Source organism: Mastomys coucha, unplaced genomic scaffold (assembly GCF_008632895.1).
Source record: "Mastomys coucha isolate ucsf_1 unplaced genomic scaffold, UCSF_Mcou_1 pScaffold21, whole genome shotgun sequence".
Classification (NCBI taxonomy): Eukaryota; Metazoa; Chordata; class Mammalia; order Rodentia; family Muridae; genus Mastomys; species Mastomys coucha.
In genome coordinates this window covers 112174583-112190467 of record NW_022196904.1, presented here as the reverse complement: position 1 = coordinate 112190467, position 15885 = coordinate 112174583, and the positions used below count along the sequence as shown (strand labels likewise).

The window sequence follows — 15885 nt, the reverse complement described above, 5'->3', positions numbered from 1 at the left end:
AAAAAAAAAAAAAAAAAAAAAAAAAACAACCCACAAAAGCATAAAACCTTTTGGGAAGTATGACAATACAGCAAGTTATAATACAGATACACAGATGAATATTTATTCTAACCTGCCACACCATCCTTGAGGATATGACTTACAGCAGTTAAGAACTAGAGCATAAGGCATATGTATATCAAAATTCTCTCTCAAGGGAGCTGAACGCAAACACTGGAAGGCCCATCAATAAAGAATGGCTGCTGCATATACAGCATAATGAAAAGGAGCTGATCTGCTTACTCACTGTAAGGAAGGTCCCTAACACAGTAAAGGAAAAACACAAGCTGTACAGTCACAACCAGCACTATTGCCAGACTGGCCTCAAACTCACAGACATCCACCTGCTTTTCTGCCTCTTAGGGCTGGGATTAAAGGTTGTGCCACTACAGACTAGCCCAAAAAACAAAAAAACAAAAAACCCAAAAGTTTTGTGCTGTGACCCTCCTACAGCTGAGGGCAGATTCTATCAGACCCCCGCCTTGCCACAGATAACCACACCTCTCTGCCCACCTCCTGCTAATAGCCACACCTCTCTCCAAGTTCCAGTTATGCCGGAAGTCCCGCCTCCAGAAACTGAAGATGAAGCTGCTGATTGGGCCAAGTTGCTGACGAACTTGGGGGAGACGTTTTGCTTTACCTATCTACCTGTTTGCTTGTAACAAGGAGAATTCAATGAAAGATGGTGGACAGAAAGCACACCATGTGTTGATCTAATTTTTTCAAACCTTTCCCGCATTTCCAGTACCCTTAATTTTAAGGCCCTTTGACTCCCATTCCAGACGACCCATTCGTATGAGTGGCTGCTGGCAGCTACAGTGTGCCAGTGTTACGTTTGTATTATTTTAAGCATAGAGGAAGACACATGAAAATAACCTCCTGAACCTGAAAGGGAACATCAGTGAAAGCTTACAGCTGGACAGTATTTGGAGAAATGTTTTAAGAAGTACATTAGGTATGTCCCAGTACGGTGGCCAACACCTGTGATCCCAGCACTTAAAAGGTGAGAGCAGGAGGATGAGGAGTGCAAAGCCATCTGCAGCTACAACACCAGTCTGGGGTTATCCTGAGCTACAAAGAAGACTATCTTTAAGAGAGAGAATATTAGCAATATTTCTAATTTGAGATATTAGGAAAAGCATACATTAATTTCATACAAAAAAAATTTCCAATACTAGATCTGATTTCACTTTTCCATACCTACCACAGCACCACACAGATAAAAGGAAAACTGACAGGAACAAAACTGACAAAATGGTGGCCAACTTTTGAAAATGAACAAGAACTGCAGACTACTCACAGTGTTCTGTTTTCATCTACTCTTCAATCTTTCCACAGTAAAAACCTACAAATTCCAAGTCTCCATACCACTGGCTAAAGGTAACAGGATGGGCAGAGATGAGAATGATATAAATGGAACCCAGAGTGCTAGAGGCCCAGGGCTCCACCCCAGCCAGCAGTGCACACCTCAGAGCTAGAGGCACCTCCCACTCTTCCTTTCTAAGGTTGAGGGTGAGGGTCAGTTTTGTTTCGTTTTGTTTTTTTGAGACAGGGTTTCTCTGTGTATCCCTGGCTGTCCTGGAACTCACTCTGTAGACTAGGCTGGCCTCGAACTCAGAAATCCACCTGCCTCTGCTTCCCAAGTGCTGGGATTAAAGGCATGCGCCACCACTGCCCAGTGAGGTTCAGTTCTTCTAATATCCCTTTCAAAGGGAATTATTATTCACTGCTATTAGGAATATGGACTAAGGGTTAAGATCTGCAAGCATCTATTCACCATGAATGTGCAAATGCCACTCTCAGGTGATCCATTAATTCCAAGCCTCTGGGAAGGGAATGATACACAGGAAGATATGAAAATAGTAGCAGCAGGACAATCTACATGAAAATATTAAACCAGAGCCAAGACATGTGGATGGGGTAGGCTTGCATGGTGTGTTCAAAGAGTTAACAAAATCAGCACAGCAGGTGCCAACTACAGGATGATCCTTGGCCTGTGTCATTCCCTAACTGGTGAGAGTAGGTACCCATCACCTCACACCACAACTCAACTCACTTAACACCTTTTCTCAAAATATGATACAAGACCAGAATCCAACAGAAACCTTGGACAATAATATTTGTTTATATGTATTTTATGTGTATTAATGTTTTGCTTGCATATCTGCACAACATGTGTGTGCCCAATGCCCAAGAAGTCAGAAGAGGGCCTCAGATCCTCTGGAACTTGAGTTATGTGTGATTGTGAGCCACTACATAGGTGCCAGGAATCAAACTTAAGTCCTCCACAAGAACAGCAGGTGCTCTTAACAGCTGAGCCATCTCTCCAGTCCAAAGATAACAAATTTCCAACAAAATTTCTGGCAAATCTCTTAAGCATGCAGGGAAGATTCTGCATGTCTTCTGTAGCTGCATGGGGTGTGATTGTGGACGCTGACACCTAGTTTCTTCCCATACGTATCCTATTCACCTTTTTCCTTTGTCGATTGTTCTTTTAATTTCCTTTCATTCTGAGGGACACGGAGTTACTCCCTGACATACGCAGAAGGACAGAGAGAGAGGGCCATCCATGACTAGGTAATGAAGATGATGAGCTTACAAGATGGCTGGCTTCTTCCTTGCCCTCCGAGCCTGAGACAAAAGCCTAGCAGTTTTTTAAAAAAAAGGCCTTGTGGGCTTTTTCTCCCTCCACTAGTGTCCCCTGCTGATGGACTGCCTCAACAAGTTCAAGGCCAATCAGGATGTTTACGTTACAACTGGGGGGTCAATCAGACATTCCCTTCTTCAAACTGACCAACCCTAGCATAAGAAGACCCTTCAAAACTTCTAAAAAATTCCTACCCCTCATGGAGAAGGTGGGCTTCAGCTTTCAGCTTCCAAAGTCCCCTCCACCCTGTCTGTCTGTCTCTCTCTCTTCCTCTCTCTCTCTCTCTCTCTCTCTCTCTCTCTCTCTCTCTCTCTCTCTCTCTCTCTCTCTCTCTCTCTCTCTCTCTCTCTCTCTCTCTCTCTCTCTCTTCCTCTCTCTTCCTCTCTCTCTCTCTCTCTCTCTCTCTCTCTCTCTCTGTGTGTGTTTCCTTGCCCCTTATTAAAAGCCATTATCAGCTAAGTCTGTCCACCATGTTTGAGAATTTCCCCACTTTTACTTGTCACATGCTCCAGATGTTTTCCTCCCTTTTAATTATTGAACCCTACTAAGAACCCTGTACAGAAACCACTGCACAAAAATCACAAACATTCCATAGACCTACACGTTGAGTTCTTTAGGTCCTCCTACTGAACTATGAAACTTGAAGAAGCAGGATTTCTACAGACAAAAATGGAGCTTTTCCTGTCAAGAGAGCCCAGAATGACATGGACCGCAGGGACTGGTTAACCTGACAAATTAACAGGAGGGAAGCAGAATGGAAAGGTACAAAAGTATTGGGTAAACATAGGAATCACATCGATTGTGCAGTGAGAAGTTAGTAATCCCAGTGAACGTGTAATGTCCAAACCACAACACGAAGGAAAACCAAAGAGAACTGCAAGACAGCCAACACAGTGGGACAGCTGACAGCATGAAGATATAGACACTAACTAGACTTTAAAAAGATGGATGGTTCTAGTTGCCTTAGGAAAGGAAAGGAAACAGGAGGCAACGTTTCTGCTGGCCCAAGGAGCCTATTGGTGGCAGGTCACCCTCACACAGAATCAACTGCATGTTCAAGCTGGTTATAAAATCCACATCACATTTGTCAGAAAATCATCTGCCCTCCTTCTTCTTCACATATCCCACCATTTGCACTTCCTATTGGCTTTACTGTTTCCTCAGTCTTGATTTCTGTGTTCGTCAATAAGCTAGTCAGTACTACATAGTAAGTAGTATCAGCAGACTCAATTACAGCAAAAACTGGTAAGGGAATAAGTCGGCTGGGGTCTGTTTTTCCAATAACTCCTGCAGTAAAATGAACAGAATAGAACAGAATGAAATCTGTGATTTCTTTTTGAAACAAAGAAAACTACTATGGAAAAAATGAATAAAGGTAGCAGTGAAAATAACTATGAACAAGAGAATGTAACAGAGGCTATTTTCAATCACAACAGATCCACCAGCACAGAGGACTTTAATGTAAAATGATACAAAAGGAGAAGGGGGGGCTGGCAAGATGGCTTAGTGAGTAAGAGCACTGACTGCTCTTCCAAAGGTCATGAGTTCGGATCCCAGCAACCACATGGTGGCTCACAACCACCCGTAATGAGATCGGACACCCACTTCTGGTGTGTCTGAAGACAGCTACAGTGAATTACACCAGAGCGAGCAGGGGCTGGAGCGAGTGGGGGCGGGCAGAAGGTCCTGAGTTCAATTCCCAGCAGCCACACACATGATAGCTCATGGCCATCTGTACAGCTAAAGTGTACTCATACACATAAAATAAAACAATAAAATAAATCTTTAAAAAAAAAAAAAGAAGGGACTATATTGAAGCTGAAAGGGGACCAGCAAAAAAGAAAAACAGAATGGGGAAGACAATGACAAAAAAGGATGGAGATCACTTGGTTAATATCGTGACAATGAGACAAAGTGACTTCAAACACTTCACCACAAAGAAAAGCACTTCAGTCCTATGCCGCTCCTGCCCCAAACACAGCTCTGGACCTAGAGAGAGAAACAGAGAGGCAATCTACAAAACAGCCCTCACTCTTTACACACCAGAAAACCGCAATACAAAGACTGCCAACCAGTTCCAGAGTACAGGCAGCTAAACCAAATCCAACCTGTGACCTTGCATTGACTTTGACCAGAAAAAAACTGCTCTTTTTGCCTTGCTGTGACGAACAGAGCTGAGACAACAGAGAAAATTTTAGTAAAATCTTTGCATTAGCAATCATGAATATCAGTGTTGTTTCCCCAATTATGAGAATAGTACTGTAATTACTAAGAAAATGCCTTTGAATTTAGAATACAGACATACCAGTTTTTAGGGGTAAAAAGGCATCATGTTTGCAAGTTGCAACAATATTATGCATACAAAAGGGGGGAAATGAAAGTTCAGGCTAAGGAAGTTAGTCAAAACAGATATCCCACCATCAGGAAAGCAGCACTCTAGAGTATACAGTATTAGAAATATTTATTTTGGACCTACAACCCTGAAATATAGCAGTAATATCATTCCCCATCACTATGAAAACACTCTTCCATGCCTTGCCAGGTACAAGGCTGTCTATCCTAAAGCTCCAGACCCCAAGCTGCCTACCTAAATCTCTAAGCCCACCCCCTTTCTGAAGCTTAGCTCAATTACTACTTCCTTCACATTTCTTTCCAACCAATACAGACCTCACCCTTGACCTCCAATTAAACAATATACATGATCTAATTATTTTAGATGTTAATCTCGCTGTTCCAGAAAGAACTAATTACTGGTACAGGGAAAAAAAAAACAGTTCTTGAACTGTACTCCCTGGGCACAGAGGGTCTAAATTAGACAACAATCCTGCTTCCTTCCCTTACTAAGAGGCTGTAACTGTACTCCTTTCACTCTTTCCACCCACACACTATTTCTTCAAAGAGCAGATCAAAGGGCCCTTCCTAAGCACAGCTTGTAGTGCAGAGTTTGGGGGCCCACGTTGAGAAAAGAAGAACTTAAACTTCAGATCCAGCAGTAGCTTATGTGGCCTTACAAACATATTTAACATCTCATAAGCCACTATCCTGTAACTAACGAAGTCCAACTGCACAGCCCTGAAAAAGTTGTGAAGATTAGATTAGATAAAACAGATAAAGTACTAACTGAAGGCACAGAGTAAGTGTACACTAATTATTAGCTACATGAAAATCACTGCAAGACACTAAGAAGGTTGAGCAGGAATATAGAGAAAATGTTACTGAATACAAAAAACAACTCTTAAAGCACAATGCAGCATCTGATATACCCCAAAGCAATAGCTAACAACCCCAGATTCCAAGTCAAATACCACATATCAAAAACTATTACAGGAAGAGTATAGATTTATAGCCATTAGAAACACAAACACACTGGGTGTGGTGGCACACATCTCTAATCCTCAGCACTCTGGTCTCTTGGAAGCCAGCCTGGTCTGCAAAGCAAGTTCCAGGACAGCCAAGACTACACAGAGAAACCATGTCTTAGAAAAAGAAAGGATAGACAGACAAAAAAGTCCAACGTATCAAAGGATTCATCTCAAAAATGCAAGGTTTAACATACAAAGATCAGTGTACTACAATGTTAACAGAATGAAGAAAGTTACTGATGGTATCAATATACAAGAGCAGCAGTCACAAAAATTCAAAACACTATCGCCAAGAAAAGCAATCAGGGCTGAAGAGAGGCTCAGTGGTTATAAGCACTGACTGCTCTTCCAGAGGACCTTAGTATAATTCCCAGCAACCACATGGTGGTTCACAACCATCTGTAATGAGATCTGATGGCCTGGTATGTCTGAAGACAGCTACAGTGTACTCATATATATTAAATAAATAATATTTTTTTAAAAAAGAGAGAGAGAAAGAAAAGCAATCAAACTGGACATAGAAGAAAACTTCATTAAACAGACATAGGGTAGTTACAGAAAAGCCCACAGCTTACATCCATGGTAACAAATGATTAACACAACCAACCTTAACATTCTTTTTCAATACTATATGAAACAGACAAACAAAAAAGGGACTAGAGATATGGCACAGTGGTTAAGAGAACCAGCTGTTCTTTTAGAGGACTCGTGTTTGGTGGCAGCTCACAACCATCTCTAACTACAGATCCAGGGGATCCTTCTTCTGGCTTCACAGGCAGACATAAATACAGGCAAAACAGCCATGCACACACAAAATCAAATAAATAAATAAGTTACAGCAATAATAAGTCTTAAGTGAAATGGAAGGAGAGCTCAGTCAATAGGGCAAACGCAGCAAGATCAGAAAGGAAGCTATAAATCTACCTGTATTCACTGATAGCAGGGACTGTGGAATGGAGTACATGCTTAGTATGCTTAGTTAAGCTCCTGGTTTCTATCCCTTTTATCAACTTAAAGTAGATAATTCCATTTCTAATAGCATCAAAACCACAAAATACTCAGGAATGAATTTTTAAAAAGTATAAATTATGTACTTAAAACACAGTATGTCTTTGAAAAAATTAAAGGCCTAAATAACTAGAAAGTATTTATGAATAAAGATATAAAAATAGAGAATAATGCCATTAAGATATTATCTAAGCTGATCTATAAACTGTTCTTATGCAAAACTCAACTTTTTCATTAGAACAGATGAGCTGATGCTAAATAAAGTTCACATAGAAACACCAGGGGACAACACAACCCTGAAAATGAGACCTGGGGTTGGGGGGAGACCCCCTGGAATTGGTTTCAAGCCTAACTACAAAGCTACAGCAATGAATACAGGATGACCAACAGACCAAATGACACAGTAATGCCATACATAATGAGCAACTGACTTTCAAGGATACCAGAGAAACCATCTTTTCAACAAATGGGGCCAAACAACTGAAAAGTTGTAAGAATGAGATTAGTAACCTTACACCATATACAAAAAATAACAGACCTAAATGTAAAAATCCATAAAACTGTTAGAAAACAAAGGAATTTTTACAACCTTGGAGGAAAAGAAAAGGGGGGAGGGATTTTTCCAACCTTAGAATTAATATCAAAAGTACAAGCAACAGAATTATCATAGTTAAACTATCTGTGCTTCAAGGGACCAACAAGAAGGTGAAAAGAGCAGAGAGAATAGGAGAAAATAATTGTAAATCGTATATAAAATAAAGGATTTATTTCTAATGGACATTAAGAACTCTCAACTCAACAATACAAGATCACGTCCCCCAGGATGATGTGGTGACCCAGCATGTGAGAGGCAGCAAAGGGACAAAGGAGTTCCAAGTCAATCCTCAGCTATTATCAAGTTTTTGGTTAGCCAGCACTACATGAAACCTTTTTTCAAAAAAAAACAAAACAAAGCAAAAACAAAAACCAATTCACTTAAAAAATTAAAAATAAGCCAGACATAGGGGTGAAGACCTTTAGCACTTTAGGAGGCAGAGTAGGTGAATTTCTGTTTGTTCTAAGCCAGCCTGGTCTACACAGCAAGTTTTAGGCCAGCCAGAGTATCAGTGAGACCCTGTCTCAAAAAGAAACACAAACAAAACTCAAAGCTGGAATTTAAAAACAGACAAGACTATAAATAGACATTTTTCCAAATCAAACAGCCAATAAAGGCCATGAAAAGATGTTCAGTTTCATTAGCCATTAGAGAAATGCAAATCAAAACCACAATGAGATGTCTTCATCCACAAAGATGCCTGCCTCCCAATTAAAAAGGACAAGTGTCAGCAAGGACGTGTGTGAAGAAGAGCATCTGCTGGTGAAGTGGAGAATGGGGTGACTGTATTGTACACAGTCTGGCAGCTCCTCAAAAAGTTACAGCTATTGTACAAAACTGGCGATTTCCTTATGAGGGAGATATTTAACAGAAGTAATATAACACATCCATATAAATACTAGTACACAAATGTGAATGGCAGCATTATGCAATCCTTCAGCAAAAACAGCTGAAATGCCTATTAAATGATTCAGAGATAAATAAAAGTAGCACAGTACTGAGGTGGGGCTTAGTAGTGTAGCACACACTTGGCATTTGAAGACCTGGGTTCAATTCCTGGCAATACAGATAAACAAACAAAAATCACACGTTTATGCAAATACAAGATGGCAAATCTGTGCAGTGGGATGGTATCTTTCACCCATTAAAAGGAATGACGTGCTGACAATAAATCAATACAAGTAAAGCTTGAAAATACAGTAAGATAGACACAAACACTAAAGAATTCTATCAGCTGATTCCATAGTTATGAAATGCCCAGAACGGAAAATCCACCAGTGAAGGGCAGGAGCTGGAAGGCAGGCAGCTAAATGAGGAGTGACTGTTAAATATTTGGTGTTTAGAGTATGAGCGTAAACTTGCTGCTCTGAAATCACAGAGGTGATGAATATACAGGCCACACACTTCACACGCATGGAGATTTGATCTTAACAGAGGCATCACTAAAAAGTTGAGTCTGCAAAAAAGATATTGTAGGTATTGAAGGGGGGGGTCTCTGGGAGGAGCAGTGATACAAAAGGGAAACAAGAATGTGATTCAGTTCTATTTAATTAAAATATGTTTTTAAATGTTAACAAATTCAGATAAATTGAAATCATGTAACTTTTCTCATCATAATACAATGAAAAAAATTTTTAAAAATTAAATAAAAAAATATATAAATAAGGCAGCTATGAAAAAAAACAAAAGCTGAGTCTGTGCCCATAGTCTCAACACTCAGGCAGGGACAGTGAGTTCAAGACCAGTCAGTAAGACCACCAGTCAGACTCTGTGATAGGTGGAGAACCTTCCGAGGAATTTGAGGATAGACCAAAAGCAGGACAGTACTAAAGAGTTTAAGCTCTGGTTTCATAGCCACTGAGGAACCACAAGTTTCCAGTAGTTGCCTTACAACTTATGCTTGAAATGCTAACCTACAGGAATGCAAAGAATATTCACATGTCCCTTTCCATTTTTATACTTTGCTTGTTTGTGACAAGGTCTCATCAAGCAGTGGCCTTGAACCTGCTATGTAGCTAAAGATAACCTTGAATTTGGGTCCCCACTGCCTCTACCTCAGAAGAGCTGAGATACTGGTGCACCCCACTGGTGATGGGACCCAAAAGAGCCACATAAGCAAGCAACCTGCCACATTCCCACTAAGTCTCATGTACATGCCTCACACCTGCTTGAGGACTCAGCGAGAATGCACCCTTCTGTTGCAGCAGTTAACAGCAGGCATGCTAGAATGCTCTTAAGATCAGTGTATATTTTAGGCACCAGGCAGCACCAGCTTTCCTTCTGCTAGCTCACAAATGTGTTTCTTGGGAAGAGAGACACAGGAGAAAGAAGGGGCTAAAGTCAACAAAACACAGACTTCATCAATATAAAAAACATCAGCATCAGTGCAGCACACTACCTAATAAAGGCTATCAGACTACCATTGATTAGGAAGAATAGTAAAACAAGTGAGCGGGCTCAGGCTTATTATTATACAAAATCCAATCAATTGCTGTTTGCAGAAAATATCTTTTAAGGTTCAAAGTATAAAATTCTTCAACTAGGTTTCAATTTGTTTTGAACATTCCTTTAAAATGAGAAGCTGAGTCATTGTGACCTAACACTACTGCCTTACTGCCGAAAATGCAAATGCTTCTCCCTGGTTACAAGAAAGGAAATGCTAGGATTTCTACTGCCTAGCCAACTCAACACAGAGGATGTAAAAAATGCTTAAAGTAAGATGTCTTAAATAGGACTCTTAATTATATTTATGTTTATGGACCTCCTTTTAAGACTAAAAGAAAGCCTGCCTCAGTTACATTTTACTCTCTTCAAGTTCAGTTTAAGTCTTCTGACAGCCACTCTAACGCACACCAAATCTTCAGAAGTCTAATAAACACCATAACCCGTTAGGTTCTGGGTTTTCTGTTTGTTTTTTGCTTTGTTTTGTTCAAACACATATTCAGTTTTTCAAAGTACTTCTTTTCACCTGTGGTTCCTTGTATACTCAACACAACTGCCTTGTCTAGGGCCATGAGGCCAAACTAGTTTCAACACAGGCATGGTGGCACAGATCCATAATCTCTGAGCTAGGAACTATAAGACAGGAGAATCCTAAATTTCAGGTCAAGCTGAGCTTCCTGGTAAGAATGTCTCAAAAGCAAAACAAACAAACAAAGCCAGAATACATATTACAAACATAACCAATGTTTCATTTTCTTACCAAGTTTATTTGAACATCACTAATCAAAGTTGAAAACTTTTATGTCCCTCAATAAGGAAGGTATCTTCAAAATAACACTATAAAAGGTAGCAGTCACAATCTCTAAATTTAAAGTAGACTTGCAATTTTTGTAAATTTAACACTTTGAGTTTCAGTTTAAACTACGTAGCATTTCCTAACATGAAGAAAACACTAGACCAGCATCAAGGTGCAATAGTTGAATAATCAATCCTTCAGAGAAAACAAGTAAATGTGGACCAAACTTAGGATAAAGCTAATCATTCTGTGTTTAGGTACTGACTGTCATGTACAAGAGGCTCTTTACTGTATGAACATAATTCTGCATTTGGAGTCTGAGGTGTAAATGATAAAACAAATATGGGAAAATAATCTGGAGAAGCAGTGCTACACTAGTTTTGGTGCTTTGATTTAGAAATGACTTTTTGTTAAGATTAACTTTATTTTTAACTATGTTTGTATGTGCATGTGTGAGTGCAAGCACCCATGGAGTCTAGAAGAGGATATCAGATGCCCCAGAGCTGGCCTTACAGTTGGTTGGGAGCCAGCCAATGTGGATGCTAAGAACTGAACTTGAATGGAACTTGGGTCCTCTGCAAGAGCAACAAGAGCTCTTAACTGCCTACTCATCTCTCCAGCCCTCAAATGAAAAAGGTGAACTTTTCTTGGAGTGAGATTAGTTCAGACTGAATGAAATATATGTAACATACCCTGTTTTAGTATTTCCAATCATGGGCAATATTCTTGGGGTTGTCATAAAATAAAACTATAAAAGACTTTGTCTTTCAAATTATATTTTCAGATTATATTTGATATGCCAAAATTCAAAACATTATAAACTATTTTTATGTTTATATTAAAAATTTCCAGAATATTCTGTTTTAAGTTAAATTCAGTCTGCATTCATTTATTCTAGCAAATAATTTGCTATATAATCTCTAAATTAAGCTAGAAAGAAGCCTAGCCTACAAGCCACATCAGAAGAAGCAACAGAACAGCCTAACAAAATTAGGACGGTGGCAAGGACAACCCTATCTAGAGACATATACCCCGACTAATCCTGTTGTCCTTTGTGTCCTGTGTCACTGCTTCTGTTCCAGATATTCATGGCTCAAATGAAAGTTTCCCACATTAGATGTTATATGGTTTACAGCATCTTTAATATTTGTTATATAATGGCATTTAACAGTTGGTTTGGGAGCTGGGATCAGTATCACAAATTATGTTAACTTCTACTTATACAATACACCTAAATTAAAGGAATCACTAGAATGTGCATGAAAAAACTGACATCTTTGTTGTTTTTGGAAAGAAAGCAGAAACATGTTATATCTTATCTAATGGGTAGTGAAACACTAGAATTGGAGAAGGTCTGTTGGAATCCCAGCTCTCTCTCTTTTTTTTTTTTTTTTGTTTTTTTTCAAGACAGGGCTTCTCTATGTAGCCTTGGCTGTCCTGGAACTCACTCTGTAGACCAGGCTGGCCTCGAACTCAGAAATCCACCTGCCTCTGCCTCCCAGGTGCTGGAATTAAAAGCCGGCCAAACTTTTATTTTTTAATAAAATAAAGGTTTATTTTACTTGTTTTGCATCAACTAAATTGCACTAGTTAATAGAAGGTTTCTGTTTCTCCTCTAAACTGGTAATTTTTACTAATATTGTTTCTCCTCATACAAACTTCTATTTTACTCTAAGGTTGGGCCAATATCTCCTTTATCCTAAATGGAGAATCCTAGCTATGTGAACTCCTCTCACAATTAACCTGCTTTGAAATCCCAGGATTCACTCATACTTACTTTTCTCTACCACCACTTTCATGCAAATCCTCATCAGCTTTCACCTAGAGAACTACTGTCAACAATTATACCTAGTCATTAATTTCCAGCCTTAAAGAGTTTCCTATCACACTGATAGACTACCAGAAGCTAGACAGTGGCTCCTTAGACCATGTATACGTTTTCAGCCTTATAGTAAAAGACCTCCACACCCCCCCATACCTTAAGACCGTCTGATTAACTGCTTGCTATTTCTGCTACACAAAACTCCTGTGTGCTTACTAGGTTTGAACTTTTCTTCCTTAGTTCCACTCCAATAGTAGTCACCCTCATCTAGACATTACAGCTCCCTCTTTCGAATGTTCATGGTACTGACAGAATGAGACAATTCTAAAGGCCAACAACTAATTTTAAAAGCTAGCTAAATTTATCCCTAGTGCCATTTTGCTTGACACCTGGCACTGTCTTGGTAAGGATTTGCTACTTACCACAGGAAAGAAGAATGCCAACCCAACTCTGGTCCACACAGAACAGAGCTTCTAAGCTAGAGACACATATACTAGGGTTTGCTTGATGAATTAATCATTTACATATTTAGAACTTTTCATGTTCAAACCTCAAACCAAGATCTCCAACAATGATGTCCCCCATCCCTACCTTCCATCCCCTACAGACCTTTGTCAGAAACTGAAAACATTCTGATCATTACAAATCCTGAGTAGGGGGTACTCCTGGTAATAGTAGACATCCTGTACTACAAAAGACAGCCTCAAATAAATAATTAGCTTGTCCAAAATGTGTCCATGGTGAGAAACCCCAAGATACTGCATGCAGTTGTAGGTTCTATTTTCTAAAAGAAATTGTGCAGTGTTTCAAAGTGTAGCACCTTACCTTCAGTAAAAAGTTTAAACACAGCATGAAAGTTGATGGCTCCTGAAATTACTAATGGTAGGACTTTAACCTCAGCATATACCCCAAACCTCTTATATGTAAAGCAGAACTAAGAACACCTAATTCACCCAGACACTCAAGAATAAGGAGGTATGGGGCTGGAGAGATAGCTCGGTGGTTAAGAGCACTGACTGCTCTTCCAAAGGTCCTGAGTTCAAATCCCTGAAACCAATGGTGGCTCACAACCATCTGTAATGGGATCTGAAGCCCTATTCTGGTGTGTCTGAAGACAGCTACAGTGTACTTACATATAATAAATAAATAAATCTTTAAAAAACAAAAAGAGAAAGAATAAGGAGGTACACAAAGTCTGTCCATGGGTATGTCAGGCAGATGGTACTGGTTCCCAGAAAATGCTCAAAGTTTACTAGAGTGAATACTACCAACCGTGACTTCCTGAGCAGGGTAGTAATGGGTAAAGAGTGATACTTTCTTATTCGGGAAAAATGAAGCATGCGCCCATCTAATATAATCTAATCACCTTTCTCCCTACTCAAAGCACCTTAACCTTAAACAAAAACAACTGGTCCCATCTCACTGGATGTTCTGCCTTAAAATGTCTATATTTTTCTTTTCCATATCTAACGATCTTATGAATCACCTCAAGCACGAGAATGGAATGTCATCTCCTTTTGACCCTTACATCAACTACCTTGTATCACTGTTATTTAAGTACATATTAGAGCTCCCCTACCTGATTGTACATGCCCTCTGTGGACACTAACAGCATATGATCTCTTTTTATGTAACCTAAGGGGGTCTAACAGACCTTAGTAACTAAGATGGCCCAAGCCTCTCGTTTCATAGATTAGACAGAAGCTAAGTGACCTGCCAAGTCAAGGTCATTTTAAGTGGCAGAGCTGGAATTCAAACAAGGCCAAGAGAAGAGATTCCAAGTTCTGTCCAATCATAATGAAGTGGAAAATTATGCTTGTGTTACAATGTTTACCTAAATTCTAGGTACCCTCACAGAAACAAGACCTGTGCAGCTGCCTGACAAAAAAATTGAAGAGAGAAAAAGATCCAAAACCTACACTATTACTAAAAATTACATCTCAATAATTCAATCTATTTTGTTCAGTTATGTATCTTATTCTTTCTTTCCTGCTTTTCACAACATAACTTATTTAAACATCCAGCTGACATTTAGCCACTGATATCAGCTCTTAAAGTCCCTTTAAATGATTCCATAATTATTTAGAGTTCCAGAAAAACCCCTTACTGAGTAAGCCAATACTGTTTCTTTGCCAAGAGAACAGATTCTTTAACAGTCACCCCAACAGATTAACATTTATAAAATCAAAGAGCCAGCAATTTGGAACAATTCTACATGGTGGAAAATACTTGTGCAATTACAAGTGCGCTAATAACCCCAACATACGCCTAGAACTTCCAAGAAACAAGCGGAAGCCATAGTAAGACCTAAAACAAATGAAGTTGTTTACACTCTATTAATCTCCAAGTTTCTGAGTGTCCAAATATGATGCAAAAGCAAATAGGTAAAGGAAAAGTCTGTTTTAAACGTGGATCTGAAATCAGGTCAAGTATAGTACAATTCGCTGATCGTTTAGTAATTACAGCTCAACAGAACTAAAGGTCTTCCAGAAATGCATTACTTGGGGATAGAAGACAAAACCAAACAACCAAACAAAAAACCAACCAAACAAACAAAAAAACCCACTTCTCTCTTTTGAGGTAGTATTTGATGCTTAAGTTACCAGTGCAAAAGCACTCAGGCCCAGAAGTGATAATCACTTACTGGGAACAATTTTTAATTACTTTCCCAGCTGATAAAAAGAGCACACACTGAACACAGATTAAAATGTAGTTTCAAAGGAAAACAAAACGCAGTTTATGCTTCATGAAGTTCAAGGACAAAACTGTTTCCAATGCAACAGAATCCACCCGACTACAATGTGCAGAGACAGAGAGGAAAAAAAATGCGAACACATAGTATCTTTTTATAAAGGCAACAATTTAGCTACAAAGTAATAACGGGGAAGCCAAAACAGTTTGACAGCCCGCCATAAGGGCCGCCTCAATCATGAGTCACACAATGCCTGCAACCATTTACAATAGTAATTAATGCACAAGTCCCCTAATTAAATTCTAAAAGGGTGAGAATGCTTTAACTAAGTTTACAAGAACTGCCTTTTGCTTTTCTTTTTAAGAACGAACACACTCGTAATTACGCGTCTCCCTGCAATGCCCCCCCCATGCAATATTCCCTGAGGCCATTTCTCCCGAATGTCTGTTCCCTGAGTGCGAAAGCAAATGACTCGGGGTTGG

The 15885-nt window shown here is 39.4% G+C and overlaps 1 protein-coding gene across 5 annotated transcripts in view; it reads right to left on the bottom strand.

The window, feature by feature from the left end:
• Tnrc6a (trinucleotide repeat containing adaptor 6A) overlaps positions 1-15885 on the bottom strand; it is a 160707-nt gene that overhangs the window by 55590 nt on the left and 89232 nt on the right. The window contains exon 1 of one of the 5 annotated variants that reach the window (XM_031388190.1): positions 14291-15790. The exons of the other annotated variants lie outside the window; for them this stretch is intronic. The gene's annotated coding sequence lies outside the window, so the exon portion shown is untranslated. Of the gene's footprint in view, positions 1-14290; positions 15791-15885 lie in introns of those variants that run through there. 5 annotated transcript variants of the gene reach the window in all.